Below are 15,890 nucleotides of genomic sequence, written 5' to 3'. Positions count from 1 at the left end.
TTCGAGAATGCTGTAAATATTTTGTCTACCTTTTAGGCCTCAGCCTCGAATTTAGCGGGCAGCGGGGCGGCGGCGGAAGCGGCGCGGGAGCGGCCGGATCTTATGCGTAAAATCAAATAGACCGGTTCTCGAAAACAGCGGCGCGGGAGCGGGCAACGAGCGGGCAGCGCACTCCTTCTTTTGCCCACAATAAATCGAGCGTTAGGAATAAATTTGAATTGAAATAAAATTATCGCCGTTGTTCAGACATTTCGTTTGCGAATAAAAACAACCTCGACAATTACACAACCCCGAACACAACACTTCGCCGCTAAAGCGCCGCGCTAGCTGCCCGCTTGTTTCGAGAACGGGTCTGCGTTGCCCGTCCCGCTCCTGCGCCGCCGCCGCTCCCGCGCCGCTCGCTAAATTCGAGGCTGAGGCCTTAGGATTTTAGTTTGTACGCCCGCAAGTTCGATTCGCCGAGATTTATATTGAAAGACTCACCAAAACAGACTTATGAAACTTAACAGGTAGGTTAGTTAGTTTTGACCTCGAAAAAATATTAAGCCGATGGATGTGTGAAAAACTATCCGTTCAGAATCCACGTAAGCTGTACTTAGTGGGCAAAGGAAATATCAGTAATAAAATTAATGCCAACATCGCGATTGGAGGAAATGAGTTATACAGTGCCGGTTTAAGCTTAGGGCACCAAGTCTTGGGCGGTAAGTACCAAAAAGAGCACCAAATCTATTTTCCTCGAATTTAATACCCCTAAATTGGTAATTTAATAAAAAAAATTGGCCAAGTGCGTGTTGTGCCACGCGCAGTGTAGGGTTCCGTAGTTGTCCGTCGTTACCACAATATATTTCAGAAGCAAGCAATTACTTCATCTAAAGTCACTTTTTATATTTTCTTCTAAGGAATTTTTACTGGTTAAGAAAATTTATAATGCATGAGTCAAATGACTATTACTCTTAAACTAACTGATGTATCTTAATCATTATAGTTTTCCTTGAAAGTTCATGAAAAGCAGTATTATTAAGAATTTTCCCAGATGTTTCAAGCCAACAGTTTAGTTTTTAGAGGGAGGGGGGGGGGGGGTATTTTAAATTTTATTTTACCGTTTTGTCGGTGTGATTAATATACATACCTCCACAAAATTACAGCTCCCTAGTGCCAACAGTTTCCAAGCAAAACCTCGGACAGACAGACAGACATATCGAAACTATAATCCTTGTCAGGACTACGGAACCCTAAAAGTAACATACATAACTTATCTCTATAGTTTTTCATAAACATTTCAAAGTATATAACGTAATTATCAATTTCGTTGTAATAAATACGAATTTTTTCTAAAGATCAATACAATAGTAATTCAGTAGGCAAAGGTGTGGATTGCTTAAGGCATCAAGTAGTCTTAATCTGGCACTGGTTAAGTACTTACGAAGCGGTATGCGCGTGCGCTTAAAAACAAGTCTATTGGCCGTCCTTGGACAACCTTGCTACACCATACATATTCCTCAGTAACGGTCCAACCTACCAGTACACACGTTGCTCCCATATATGAGCCAGCGGCAGTTAAAAATAACTAGGAACTCTGGCGTAATACTTCTTTGCGTGTTTTCTGATAACCGCGAAGTGTTTATGCAGATAGACAGTAATAACACTACCTACTTAAGTACTTGATGTTTTATTTATTTACATAGATTTCCCGTAATTTCCGCCTCATTTAAGGGTCACCTGACTAATAATAATGAATTCGTAGAAATACATTAAAATTCAAGCGAATATTTATTCGGGCTGGAACTTTTTATGGGGCAGAAATAATGTCCATTTTTTCCTTTAGTGCTTTCTAGTATTCTGATTGGATTTCAATGATACATTGTGCTCATTTAAACTTCTAACACACATTGTCCATATAACAACTACAGTCCAGTCAATGAATGCTTTAACGACGGTGTAGAGAGAAATCCGTGGAACACAATTTCTGACCTCGGGACTTTGTTTAGACTAGTTAGGAGGTGAACATAGCAAAAGTACCCGCCCTTAGCCCTTGAGCCGACGGGGAGAGGGGGGTTTAAAGGTACCACTTTTCGGTTTTTCGCATAATCCTCGGAAACTATGTGTCCTAGTGACATGACTACTATGAACCAAAAAAAGCTTATTCAATTTGCTACAGTTGAGATAGTCAAGTTTTTCTATATCTTGTATAGTTTTCGTTTTACTTTTGCTATGTTCACCTCCTAACTAGTCTAAATAAAGTCCCGAAGTCAGAAATTGTGTTCCTCGGATTTCCATCGATAATGCTTTATTGACTGGACTAGGTACTACTTAAACAATTTTAATTTGTACACAAACATTATGAACAATGTGAGTGCGGTGTGTGTGTGACTATATTATCTACTTAGTTAGAAAATTGTTTTCAGGGTACTTAGTATGCACTTAAACTTGGATGTAAACTGGTTTCAATGTAAGCACTGTTCATACAAGCTAGTTCGTTAAATCTCGTAGATTGAGTGCTTAAAAGTCGCACGACACTTTGAAAGCGAGATTGTTATGGAGATACAATTTCAGAAATAGATAACAGTTTTAACTAGATTTTGCCCGGCTTTTCCCAAACTTCAGTCTATCACGAGATAAGATTCATGGGTTAGGAAATCAAAAATACTGTCTAAAAAAAAATAAAACCGACTCCAAAAAACCTACACTAAAACGTAGAAAAATAATTACTAATTACCTACTTATTTATTAGGACGAATTATTAATATTTATGTAGGTATACCATGATTGATACTTCTGGAGTCGGTGCCAAGATTATGAAACATGTAAAGTTTGCCTGCACCGACTCCAAAAGTATCAATCATGGTATACCTACATAAATATTAATAATTCGTCCTAATAAATAAGTAGGTAATTAGTAATTATTTTTCTACGTTTTAGTGTAGGTTTTTTGGAGTCGGTTTTATTTTTTTTTATAAAATTTTACTTATTTCTTGCTTTTTAGTTAACTAATTATTACCTTGATGTTACCACTGAAGGTAGGCAGTACACTGAGACCAAAAAAAATTTGTTCATAATCGGCGGAGATATTGCGTATAAAAAAGTTCATCCCCAATTTTCCACCCTTGGGGGCGAAATATTTTCTTCAAATTCGCATGAAACCACCCTTTTGATAATACCTATTCAACAAAAAAATAATCGTTCAAATTGGTTTATAATGGGCGGAGATATTGCGTATAAAAAAGTTCATCCCCAATTTTCCACCCTTGGGGGTTGTTTTTTTTATTATTAAATTTAAATGGGACCACCCTTGAGGTATTACCTATACGCCGAAAAAAGATTTGTTCAAATCGGTTCATAATTGGCGGAGTTATCGCGTAACAAACATAGAAAAAAAAAAAAAAAAAAAAAAACATACGGGTCGAATTGAGAACCTCCCCCTTTTTTGAAGTCGGTTGAAAATAGTCCATAAGGTAAAAACTTTATTAAGTTATCAGAAACCTGTCATCTTTATAGATTGAATATTAAAATTGTAATGTATCTAGACGGGTGTTTAAAAAATTTATTCTACATCAAAAGGAAAAGCAATAACAGTTTTCATAGACATGTAAGCCTGTCGGATATTGCAAGTTTAATTATACGTGTAGCTAGCATCAAGTCTCTGCATCTCTCGGGAAATAAAATAATACTAGGTAGGTTTGTACTACCGGTGTACATAAGAAGTATCCTTTGACACACCAAGGCAAAATAAATAGTTTTCAATGAAGAGAGATTGAGAGAGCATGCCTATCATCATCATTAGTCTGATGATTATGCGGGCAGATGGGACATAGAATCATATTTATTTTTAAATCAGATTGATTTCAACCTACAATGTCTTAACCAAACGTAGACCAATAAACCAATTACACAAAGTTATTTATCAATTTGAGTATCAATACCACTTGGGGATAGAACACTCTAAACAGTAGCACACAGAGTAATTTACGATATAGGTAGGTACTCTTCGATTGTATCATACTTATGTATTTCTAAGGTAAAAGAAGCATAATACTCCTCTAGGAACCTTTTCAGCTATCAACAAGGCTACCGAGTTTTTGACAGGTCAGTGCACATCAGTGACTAACAAATAAACGCATTTTGCATTTCATGAAAAAAAACTGCAACCGATACTTAGCTGTCAGCTCTGTCCCAGCTTTATTGGTCTTGCTGTTGTCGTTCTTATGCTAAGTGGATTCTTTACCTATTATGGACCATTTCAAATGACCTTTATTATTATTTTATAACTATTTAATAGGATCTTACGACATCATAAAGGTAGCAGGAAAGCGTTGGACGCAGGCCGCAGCCAGTTATGTGGAAATCTTTGGGGGAGGAGTATGTTCAGCAGTGGACGTCCTGTGACTGTGGCTGATGATGATGTTTATGTTCTCTTGACAACCGTAAGTTTCCAGTTTATTTGAAAAATGTGCCGAAAAAAGGTTAAAAATGTTATAAACCTAATGCGTGATATGCATAAAAAACTGTTCCGTCTAAACAAATACTTCATTGCTGAAAAAAGCTTTCCCAAGAATTTCCACAACGTCCAGTTGAAATAATATGAAGATTCGTTATACTTACTCAATTTATTAAATGTTGTTTTTGTGCATATTTTGGACATTGAATAACTGTTTGAATTCGTTATACCATAATCTCTCCTTGTGTTTTTTTCCATAATTGTACATTTAAAAAGCCTTTTAGTTTTTATTAAAAGAAAAAAATATAAAACCTATCAGAGTGTAAGCGTGAAACATTTTAACTTCAGAGAGAGCACTCTGAAAGCTTACTTGCAGTCTCAGCAAACTGTAATAAAAATATTGTATGGAAGCGATGTTACGAACATAATAAAAAGGCAAAGAAGAAAAACACACAGTTCTCAACTCTGTTTGCTCTCGTATTGAGGCAAACACGTTTATTTTTTTCATGGCTTCGGCCGCGTGAACGTTTACCGAAGGGTTTTAATTATTCATATTATCACTTTACAGTCGAATAAAACCTCTAATTTACAAAGATCTGCATCCAATAGAGGAGTCAAGTTTCATCATAGGACGTACAATTTACATAATTAAACGGAATTATAGTGCTCCTCCGATTTCAATTAAGGTAATGTGTAGATAATTAATTAGTTCTGTAATTAATGTGGTACGAATAATGTAATTAATAAAGTGCTCACAGGATCATCATACATGCGTAGGTACTACTCGTATTTTGGACATAATTCGAAGCAGTAACTATGTATTTAGAATACAGAATCATATTTTTTTCTATACATGAGCAATTTCCGACCAAACCTTCGATAACCAGAAACAGACACGTCTTACTCATCCTGAATTTGGGTTAAAGTAAATTTTAGTTAATTTAAATAATCCACGTTCATATCCTAACATCGTACCTGAAAGGCCTTGAGCATATTCAATCATCGCAAGCTAGCCTATCCTGTTAAAACGTTAATAGTTATAAATACTCATAGGCGCTTATTCGCCGAACACAATGCTCTATTGTGTGACGGCGGACTAACAATGGCTTCGATAACTGATAATAAATACGATTTGGTCCGCTCTTCCTTCATAACACGAGCATGTAATCCGTATTCGTTGGAATTATGATAAATTTTATATTAATAATTAAGTGGAATTAATTTTAAGGCCCACTTTCTTTACGGCACAGCGTTATCAGATTAAAGCTGGTTTTAGTATCGCTCTGACACACGCTGACCGTCGGCGCTGACAGCCAAAATGTATGAAGCGTCGGCGCCGAGCGGTCAGCGTACTCAAGAACGTTTCCTTCAATTACATACATATTGATCTGTCAGCGCCAACGACCAGCGAGCGGTCAGCGTGATTCTAAAACCCGCATAAGGGTATACGATAAAATTGACTGATTGACTGAATGACTGACTGATAGACTGACTGACTGACATAGTGATCTATCAACGCACAGCCCAAACCACTGGACGAATCGGGCTGAAAAGACAATGCCGGAAATTGGCGTCTTTTTTTTTCGCGCGGTCATCGATTAAACCTTGTTTTTTGATTACAAAATAGTGTAATAAACCAAACTTACTATGACATGTATACCTCTAAACTCAGTCTGAACTGAGTTACGAGCATCAGAAGTTTGATGATTTTCATACTAGATTTGCTGTTTGCGCGCAAGTTTTGTAAGAAATTGCAACAAAATAATGACATTGTATGTGTAAACAAACAATACCATCCATTAAAGGCTCCAGACATCAGTATGCAGCAGAATCAGCGCAATAAAAAAATAGCGCAATATTTTGTTGCAATTTCTTACAAAACTTGCGCGCAAAAAGCAAATCTAGTATGAAAATCATTAAACTTCTAATGCTCGTAACTCAGTTCAGACTGAGTTTAGAGGTATACATGCCATAGTAAGTTTGGTTTATTACACTATTTTGTAATCAAAAAACAAAGTTTGGTCGATGGCCGCGCGAAAAAAAAAAGACGCCACCTTCCATACAAAATCTGGCATTGCCATTTGGCATGCAGGTAGATGTTATGACGTAGGCATCCGCTAAGAAAGGATTTTACGAAACCATAAGGGGGTAAAACGGGATCAATGCGTACGAAGTCGCGGGCGGCCGCTAACTAGTTCGAAATAAGTAAACAGCTAGTTTGTTAAACAAATGGTCCTTCGCCAACTCTTAGGCCCAGTTTTTTGAATCATAGTTAAAATAACTAATTGTTTAGTTTTGCTACTAATGGTTAAATATTAACAAAATGTAAACAATTAGTTAAAAAATATACTAAAAGTCATGCTAACCATTGTTCGAAAAACATTTTTTTATTTAACCACTTGTCATTTGACGTCTGTCAAATTTGACTTTTGGCTTTATTTTAACTACGAATCAAAAAACTGGGCCTTAGAAGATTACCTTACCTAAATGGCTGTAAAAATCTAACAATAACATTATTTTCGCGATTAGTAGATATTGTTTTTTTAAGTATCAAGAATTAGTTAATCATTAACATTTAGCTGCTAACAATGATCTTGACTTGTTAATTATAGCTAATTTAATTAAACAGGCATAATGATAACAGATCCATCTTGCACTATTATTGTAAGAGTATTGTTTAACTAGAAGTCGCAGAGCAGGAAGCTGTGCGTACGTTTAATTAGCGCTTCGTTAATGAGCTTAGCAAGTCAACCCTCCAGCTTAAAATAAGATGCTGTTGTTGTCAAACTAGTTAATATATTATTAAAATAATACCTATATGCGTTATATCTTAGAACATTTAATTAAAATATAGGAACACAAAACAAACAAATTTTGAATCCAGCTGTGAAATTATTGGTTACTACTTATTTAATTCCATAGATAGTTCTGAAATAATTCCTAAGAAAAGGACTGTCATTATGTACAAGATTAAGAATAAAATAGCTATCCTATATCCACTCCGTATGTTTCTAACTTGCAAACCCAGCAGAAGAGTTTATTTAAGTTTAATTCATTAAATTACACAGAATAAGTTATTAATAAAAACTTTTTATTTCATAGATAGAATGAAAAGAGCTTATCACTAAACAGAAAAAACTCATACGACCCCCTTTCATATTTAACAACTCTACATCCAGTTGCTTTAGGAGTGACAAGCTTTTACGTACTTTAAGGACCTTTTGATAAGCAAAGTGAAACCAACTTTGTTTATAGGCTGTTGCCAATATTTTAATAAATTGCATGCCAGAGCTTAACGTCATTAATGGCATAGAGTTTACATTTTCTTACCTAGACTAGTGCCGGGCCAGACTTGAGAGCTAAATGATTTGTCACACTGGATTCGTTCTACCGTCAGCGGTCAGGTCAAAATGAACGCAGCCCCCATCATGTACGAACAACATTGTCGGTTTCTCTACATTTTGTATTGATGCGATCTTACCGCGTGGTCATGAGCACAGAACGCAAACCGCACCGTTGTCCGGTTGGCTTGCCCGGACCGCTGACATAGCCCTGACCGACAAGGTTGTTTGTTCATGCATGATGCGGGCTACGATCATTTTAACCTGACCGCAGACCGAAGTACGCATCCAGTATGGCAAATCCTTTAATGGAAGTGTGAGTGCGAATCAAAGCGGCTTTATGTCTCTACCTAATGGAAGAGAGTTGCCGCACATTGCCTCTTGTTGCGACATCGTAAAAACATAGTACTTAATCACGCTTTTATTTGAATGACAAACCATAATTTGGTAAAATACTGCGACTTGTAATTATTAAGTTTTAGCACACATCATGATAATGTAATATCAGTAATCAGAATTAATTGATAAAAGAAGGAAGTGGATAGGTATATAAAATATTACATAAAGTATATTTATCAGCCTATCGGGCAGCGGGCTGCTGAAAAAAGAAACATTATTTGAGTTGATTTAAAATATGATATGGCCTATCTAGTCATATCTACTTGTACCTATAACCGATATAAAAATATTTCGTAGCCAAACTCTATAAAAAGTTATTTTATTTATAAATATTAAGCGATACTTTCCTGCGGTGCTATAATATTTTTGGTATCAAATCAAAATTTACACGTGCTAAGGACTAGCATTTGAAATGACTGAATAAAAGAGTAAATGAATTTTAATTTGTTTAAGAAATCACACAAGATACGAGCTCATAAAATTAATATTTTGCTAACGATTCCTGGTACCTACTGTGTTAAATAAAATATATTGGTGCTGTAATTGGGGTACAAGTATTTCCCGGAATCTGGCGACATGCTTTAGGGATTTGTCGCAGGCCAATTTAAACATTCCTTAAATTGGTTTACTTACTTCCTTCGTATCAAAATAAATTTTCCGGGTAATTCAATTTTTATCATTTATAGGATTTTATCGGCTCAATCACAGAAATTATGACTACCCACCATCATTATTAGCTTACTTCTTAATGAGTGAAGGCTAACAGCGGACCCGTTTGGTGCTCGCTAAATAATGAAGTGCCACATAACTTCTGAAGAGACTCCTGGTCCTGGTGTATTCATAAAGTTTTTCTACATATTAAAAAAGTGGCTTGGCTAATCCTTAGAGGAACTATTTAGCCAAAGACGTAACGTAGCTAAACTGTGAGAGTATCAAAGGTAAGCTACGAAACTATGTGTCTATTTCCGCCTACGTTAAGCTGTGGAGAGAACCGGCGAAGATGTGCCACGGTGCATCGTATAATAATTTGAGTAGCTACACTACCTGCATTCTCAACGTAGCTCACATTCATAGCTCGCATTCTTACGTCACATCTAATGTCTATATTTAGCTCGTCTCTTTAGCTCACCTCTTAGCACGTATCTCTCGCTTCATCAAATATGTAAAAACTGAGCTTGGTTGAACCATTTTCCAACATTACATCTAAACGATCGTATCAAAGGATATCATACACAACACATTCCTCGACACGCAGGTTAAGATATCTTTGCTGGATCGGAGGCCGTATGCTCCGTTATTCGGAGTGCAGATAAGCTAAGCACAAAGCTTACAAAATGATTTTCTTCTCTTTGACTTATCTCGTAAAAGGTTTCCGGCAACAGGAAGCCATTAAGTGATTCTCATCCATTTGATTATGAATCGATCGATAATTCTGCGTACAATTAACTTTATGAACCCCTATTAAGCTCAATTGGTTCGACGATAACGTAATTTCAGATCGCTAAACGATTACCCAGTATTTTTATACTTCTAAGTTCTAAGATGCTAATACTCGTATACCTAATTAAATAACGTCCCTGATATGAATGAATAAAACTTTCTTCAGATTAATTATTTTCTATTCTGAAACTACTTAATGCCTGCTGGTGTTGTCTCCCTTGTCAAAGTTTTAAGTGTCTTGTTAATGGATGCAACTGGCTACCTCGTTTTGCCGGCAGACTATATCTCTGCAGCATCAGTCAGCAGGACTTAACTATGTTCCTACAAAGTACCTTATTTTGGAACTTTGTAAAGCTGATAAATAATACCTACAAAATGATTATTTCGCGATAGTAATAAGTAGGATGATACGTTTCTTGCAATGTTTGTATCTCCAATTAAAAGTCGATCAAACTATCTTGATACTTAGTTCTTTTACAATTCGATAAAGTAAGAATTTTCACCATCTAAAGCTCAACTGCGTCAAAGGTTTATCTCATTACACTTAGCTGTTTAATTAAAATCCGCCTGCAGTCTCATCTGATTCCTCAAACACTACAATGCGATTGATATCGGACTTGATTTAAACAGTATTGCGTTCTTAGTCACTAAGCAATTAGAATTTCAAAAGGACTCTCTTAGAAGTACTCAGGATGTTGTTGCTTATGACAGAGAATCTATCTGGAGAATGTGTAACGCTCATCATTATTAAAATTTCAAAGTGTTTCTTGGTGCGGTATTTCCTCAGCGATCCCAATGTCTTTCTTTGAGACATACCGATAGGTAGCTACTGCGTGAGTATTGTTGGAGGCCGGTAGATCTATTCTCATAATACGAGTAGTAGTAGTAGTTCTCATTCTAATAATATAAATAAAACACTGGATACACGTCCGCGCGCGTCCCTTTATTCTGACGTTTCAGCTCATTGGCTTTAACGGTACCGTTATTTTATAACGTTTTAGATTTTTCACAATTAAGTGTATGGGTCTGGCGTCCGTTCTAAAGTTTTGGCCGCTGCCAATTATTAGTCTTCTAACGCTTTTGCATCAATGTAATATCTAACGTCTGAGAATCGGTAGACAGAACGGTACCCAAATTATAACTGTAATACGGCAACTTTATTACATTTATATTGATGCAAATATGTACAGTCGACAACAGATACTTAGTTTCGTATCTTTTTATTGCAGAAACGCACCTATCACAACATTGTATGCTGCTATAGTGTATCTTGATGAACTGTCCTCTGTACATTGGCCGATTATTTTGTCACATTTGTCATTCGTTGGTAGATAGGTTTTTTCTAATGCAATTTGAAGAGGACACGTCAATTCACGTCATGTGACATGTAGAAGTGTGAATTGACATTAGACATCAGTCAATCAGACTTGATGAACGCCATCGCGTATTCGCGTGTGACCCGACTAAATTGGGACCGTCTGCTGCGGAATAAACGGCATAAATACATACGTATGTACTAACACACCGCAGACTATTTATTTACTCTAATGTACGAGTAGACACAGTCACATATCAGACAAAATTTTACTGCAAACTGGCATTTATTACCACTGCATGACGTGCCACAGTGTTTAGCTACATGTGCTGACGTCTGTAGGTACTATAATTGAAGTTTCGTAGATCTATGCTGCTCTATCGACTGTGATGATTACGATTGATACACACATTGTTTACGTGCCTTTTTTATTAATCAACTAGCTTTCCGCCCGCGGCTTGGCCCGCGTGGATTTTTTCGGTTTTTTATATAACCTATGACAATAATGTGGCTTTCTACTGGTGAAAGAATTTTGAAAATTGGTTCAGTAGATCCCGAGGGTTCATGCCCGCTGTGCCGCTGTACTTTCGTCATTACTCCACTCGTAACACAAGCATTATTTAGCTTACCACAAGGGGTAACTGGGATTATTTTTGTTAAAACTAATAAATGTTCTTGAAAAATTAAACCGACAGTACATAACTCTTGCCATATTTAATTTTTCAATCAATATTACAAGTCGTTATTCTTTTTTACGATCAAAGGTATTTGGACAGCATGTTGAGAACTTGTGGTGTTTGGGCTTAATGTGTTTACAGTGACCAAACGCAGACGGCAGCTTACCTTGGGCCAAATTTCACTACTACTCGTAGTATACAGCTAGAGCTTTGCTGGTTGCGACTCAATGGTATCGTCAGTACATACGATACATAATAATAATACCTATGCTGGATTACTGCCATGTATGGCATCCAAATTATTGCACAAACATTTGTATGCAGTCTGTTAGTGAATTGTGGTTATGTCTGCTTTACATAGGTAGTTCGTTATAATAAAATTCTACACTAATTAGCTATAAAGAAGAAATATTTGATAATTTGTTATTTGTATTGAAGAGGCTCCGAAACTACTGGACTGATTTGAAGAATGACGATTTTTTACCAATGTAATAATGTTCTTTTTCGTTCAATTTTTTTCCAACCACATAGGATACGAAAGCCTGTGTATACGGGCTACATCCCACCTCTCTCGCGACTACTCGCGAAGCTGAAGTCTGCCTAGGAAAAATTCAATTGCCCGTCTGTCAAATGCAAAGCGGATGACAAAAGATAAACAAAAATAACCTTTAAAGAAACGACATAAACCGCGGACAGTATGAATTTACTATGGAGCCCTATCACGCGATAGCCCGACCGTCAAGCCCGTGTAATAAAAAGCGCACAACATCCACGCTCATGTGTAACAAGCTTCGTTTTACTTACGTAAGTCCAAGTTAATATCTGTCGCAGCAACGTCAGTGTATGGCTTTACAAATACAACTCTCGTACGCAGTGGAAAGTCCCTATTTAATATCACGTGTTTCCATTTCAGACCGCGGGACTCGTTTCTAATGAAATGGCCACAACACACGTTCACCACTTATCACTGGCCACTTTGAATAAAGTGTCTGTGTAATCAGTAGAAGCAAGCGATAGCTCATGCAAGTAATCTATCCAGATTAGATAGATAGATACAAAATTACAATGCCAAGCTGATTAATCAGACCATTTTGCTAATTACTCACCCGACGAACTTCGAAATGCCCTGATAGTTACTGATATTTATAGTACAACACACGGACCACCCGTGGATTATTAGGTAGGAACAGTAAAAACATTACACTTCTTTTTTGAGTAAAAAGTAGCCTATATGTTAGTCCAGGGTGTCAGCTACCTCCACATCTAATTTTATCAACATCTGACCAGCCGTTCTCGAGTTTCAAGTGTTCTAACATCATCAACAGCCCTTTACAGTCCACTGCTGGACTATGAGCCTCCTCCACTATAGTGGAGGGATTTGCCATAATCTCCACGCTTGGCAGGCGGGTTGGAGATCGCAGTTTAAAAGATTGATGTTTTTCAGAGAGCGCTGCTGCCCGTTCTCTGTTTGATGTGTAGTCCCTAAGTCGCCTCTTACGACACCCGCGGGAAGAGTATGGGTTGGTGACAAATGTATTCTACTCTGCCGTCACCACACGGCAGTGTTCTAACAAGCCCGAATTTTATTTAATGCAAGAAAATTGTAATCTGAAATCCAAAGAAAAATAAGAAATTAAATACTAATCAAATTAAGACTCATTTACTATTTAGCTTGCTATTTAAGCATTGGTAAAGCCAAAGTAACTTTTTCTTAGGATTATTTCCATTTGCATAGCAAAAAACTTACAAAAGTAAGTAATTAAAGTATCAACAATATAACGGTACTATTACTTATTCTGTGATATAACAAAATATAGAAAATTGTGAACATGATTAAAGGTTTCATTTGATTTTTCGAATATTTCGCGGTATAAAGTATCCAGCGATTCCTGAAACCTTAACTAAGGACCGCTCATTATGGAAAACCTTGGGGAAGGCCTTTGTCCAGCAGTGAACGTCATTTGGCTGAAACGAACGAACGGACGATGTCAACTGGATATTTTTTGCATAATTACTCCATTTTCTTCCCTAAACTTTGAATTTTTGACGTATTTCAATATCTAATTACTACATGTGATATATCATTGGAAAGAAGAAAAGTTAGAAATGTTTTTAAAATCATTGGCAAACCATTATCGCCATTCATTTTTTTTTAAATCGAATTCTAAGTTGAATTTTTTATCGTGGTTTGTACTTTTGTTAAACTTTGGCGGCTCGTATATAGTTATCCAATCATTACCTGGATGTGAAATTTATTTTATTTGACTAAAGACATATACGATATTAATACCAAATAAAAAAATTGGTTAAAAACGTGCGAAAAACAAAATTTAAGCAGTTTTTAGGTTAAATTGCGGAAAAAAATATTAAAAACAAAAATATCAATTAAAAAAAAAGTAGCTCACTTAGGGTCAAATGGGCGAACTTGTATTCTTAAAATGACCTTTCCTATACACCCACGAAGTTTGTCTAACCTTCCGATAAACACCCTGTATTAACCTGCAATCTTCTTAACTAGACTAAGAGCTAGTGAACGCCAGACCTACGTTATTTTATAAAGGCTGAAAGTTTGTCAGCGCATGCTCCCAACATAGCTAAGAACCATGGCCAAACATGAAGTTTGGGTCATGGTGGCTTTGGCAGACAGACGGTACTAAAGGTGTGTAAAATACCAACTTAATTACGTCAAAGTATAAAGGCTGATTTTTTGATATTTCCTTCAAAATGTTATTAGAAATGACGTCATTAATTGACAGACACCTACCATGGTGGCAGCCCTTAGCCAGACACCTTAAAGTTCATGAAAATGTAGTCCTACTTACGTCATACTATAAAAGCTGATATTTACATAAAATATTTGAACTATCATATTTTGATGAAGTTTCCTCATCAGCCAGACACTTCTGATGGTTCCTTCATCTTGCCAGACAGCTTTTAGGGTGGCTGAAAGTGCGAACGCGAGGCATTATAATTATTGTTTTTTTTACTTTTTCTTAAGTTACTCAAATATTTGAGTCTGTAAATCATCATCTCATGTTGATGAGCTGATGATGGAAGGTAAGTACAACTCCTTAAGGCTTAGGTAATCCCTAATTTTTAAGTGATTACCTCTGAAAGTGGCCTAGAGTAAAGTTCTTAGCAACATTATCATTACCTATGTTAATGCTAATGTTGCTAAGAACTTTACTCTAGGCGTTTAGCAACTATTTTGAAGATAAAGGACAATGTTCGTTCTCCATACATTGTTCGCCTAAGAACCAACAATTTTGACATATTACTACCCGAAAGCGAAATAATACGATTCTGTGTGTAAGAACAATGATTCCTGATGGACACTTGCCATAAAATTAATGATTAAGAATATTAAATTACAGCGATTTTATAATATGTCGTTTATAACAACATGGCGTCTAATGTATTGTGTGAATGTATGAACACCGATTCGCGAAAAATGTTTTGTATTGTCGTCACGCCGAGTCGCAGCCAAATAGTATAAAATAATAGAACAAGTTTTAGAAATACAACTCGGCATTCCACTTTTATAATATGCCCACATATTGCACGTAAATAAACAACATGAATCGTAGGTTGTTTCCACCCTTGTCATCTGACACATGAAATAAACTCCTATTGTATTATAGATATCGAAGCCGAATCGTATACAGGGTGTCCCAAAAACAATGGATAACCCTGTAACCATCGATAGGCCTCGCCATGGTCTTCCTAACGTCCAATTTTGACCCCAGTAAAAATATCACCGTTTTCAAGATTTTTAAGTTTTTGTGCATTTTTAGAAAATTGCCACCTGCGATTACTTTTTCTCATGCCATTTCTACAAATGAGGATACTTTTCAATCTAGTTTTTTTCCTTATCACAAGGGATAGTTGGGCTATCAAAAGAAAAGATTAAAGTTCAACAAACTAGTTTAAAAGTATGAAAATTTTAATAAATTGCAGAGAAGAAGGAAAAACTAATTCATTGTCTTGCACTTTTGATCAGCCGTCGTGTAAAAAAAATGTAGGAAGACCATCGTGCCCATTACCTTAAAAACTTCCTTGGTTAATTGAGATTCTAAAAAGGTATCACAAGCCTATGTATTCTGTATTATTTTTATCTTATGGCTTCTTGAATAGCAACTAGTATGAAAACTGCAAAAATGAGTTTTTCTCGTAATAGTTAAACTAGGACTGCATAGTGGCATTAAATACAAATGGATAATTTTTAGCGTAGGAATTTTAATAAAGCAATATTTTGTCATCATCATCATCATCATTTCAGCCAT

The 15,890-nt window shown here is 36.2% G+C and overlaps 1 protein-coding gene across 2 annotated transcripts in view; it reads right to left on the bottom strand.

Annotated features, from left to right (window-relative positions):
* Nucleotides 1–15,890, bottom strand: part of LOC135086658 (alpha-1,3-mannosyl-glycoprotein 4-beta-N-acetylglucosaminyltransferase A-like) — a 127,399-nt gene that overhangs the window by 72,478 nt on the left and 39,031 nt on the right. The window contains exon 1 of one of the 2 annotated variants that reach the window (XM_063981427.1): nt 12,412–12,569. The exons of the other annotated variant lie outside the window; for it this stretch is intronic. The gene's annotated coding sequence lies outside the window, so the exon portion shown is untranslated. Of the gene's footprint in view, nt 1–12,411; nt 12,570–15,890 lie in introns of those variants that run through there. 2 annotated transcript variants of the gene reach the window in all.

This window comes from Ostrinia nubilalis, chromosome Z (genome assembly GCF_963855985.1).
Source record: "Ostrinia nubilalis chromosome Z, ilOstNubi1.1, whole genome shotgun sequence".
Classification (NCBI taxonomy): domain Eukaryota; kingdom Metazoa; phylum Arthropoda; class Insecta; order Lepidoptera; family Crambidae; genus Ostrinia; species Ostrinia nubilalis.
This window is presented reverse-complemented; position numbering and strand designations above follow the sequence as displayed.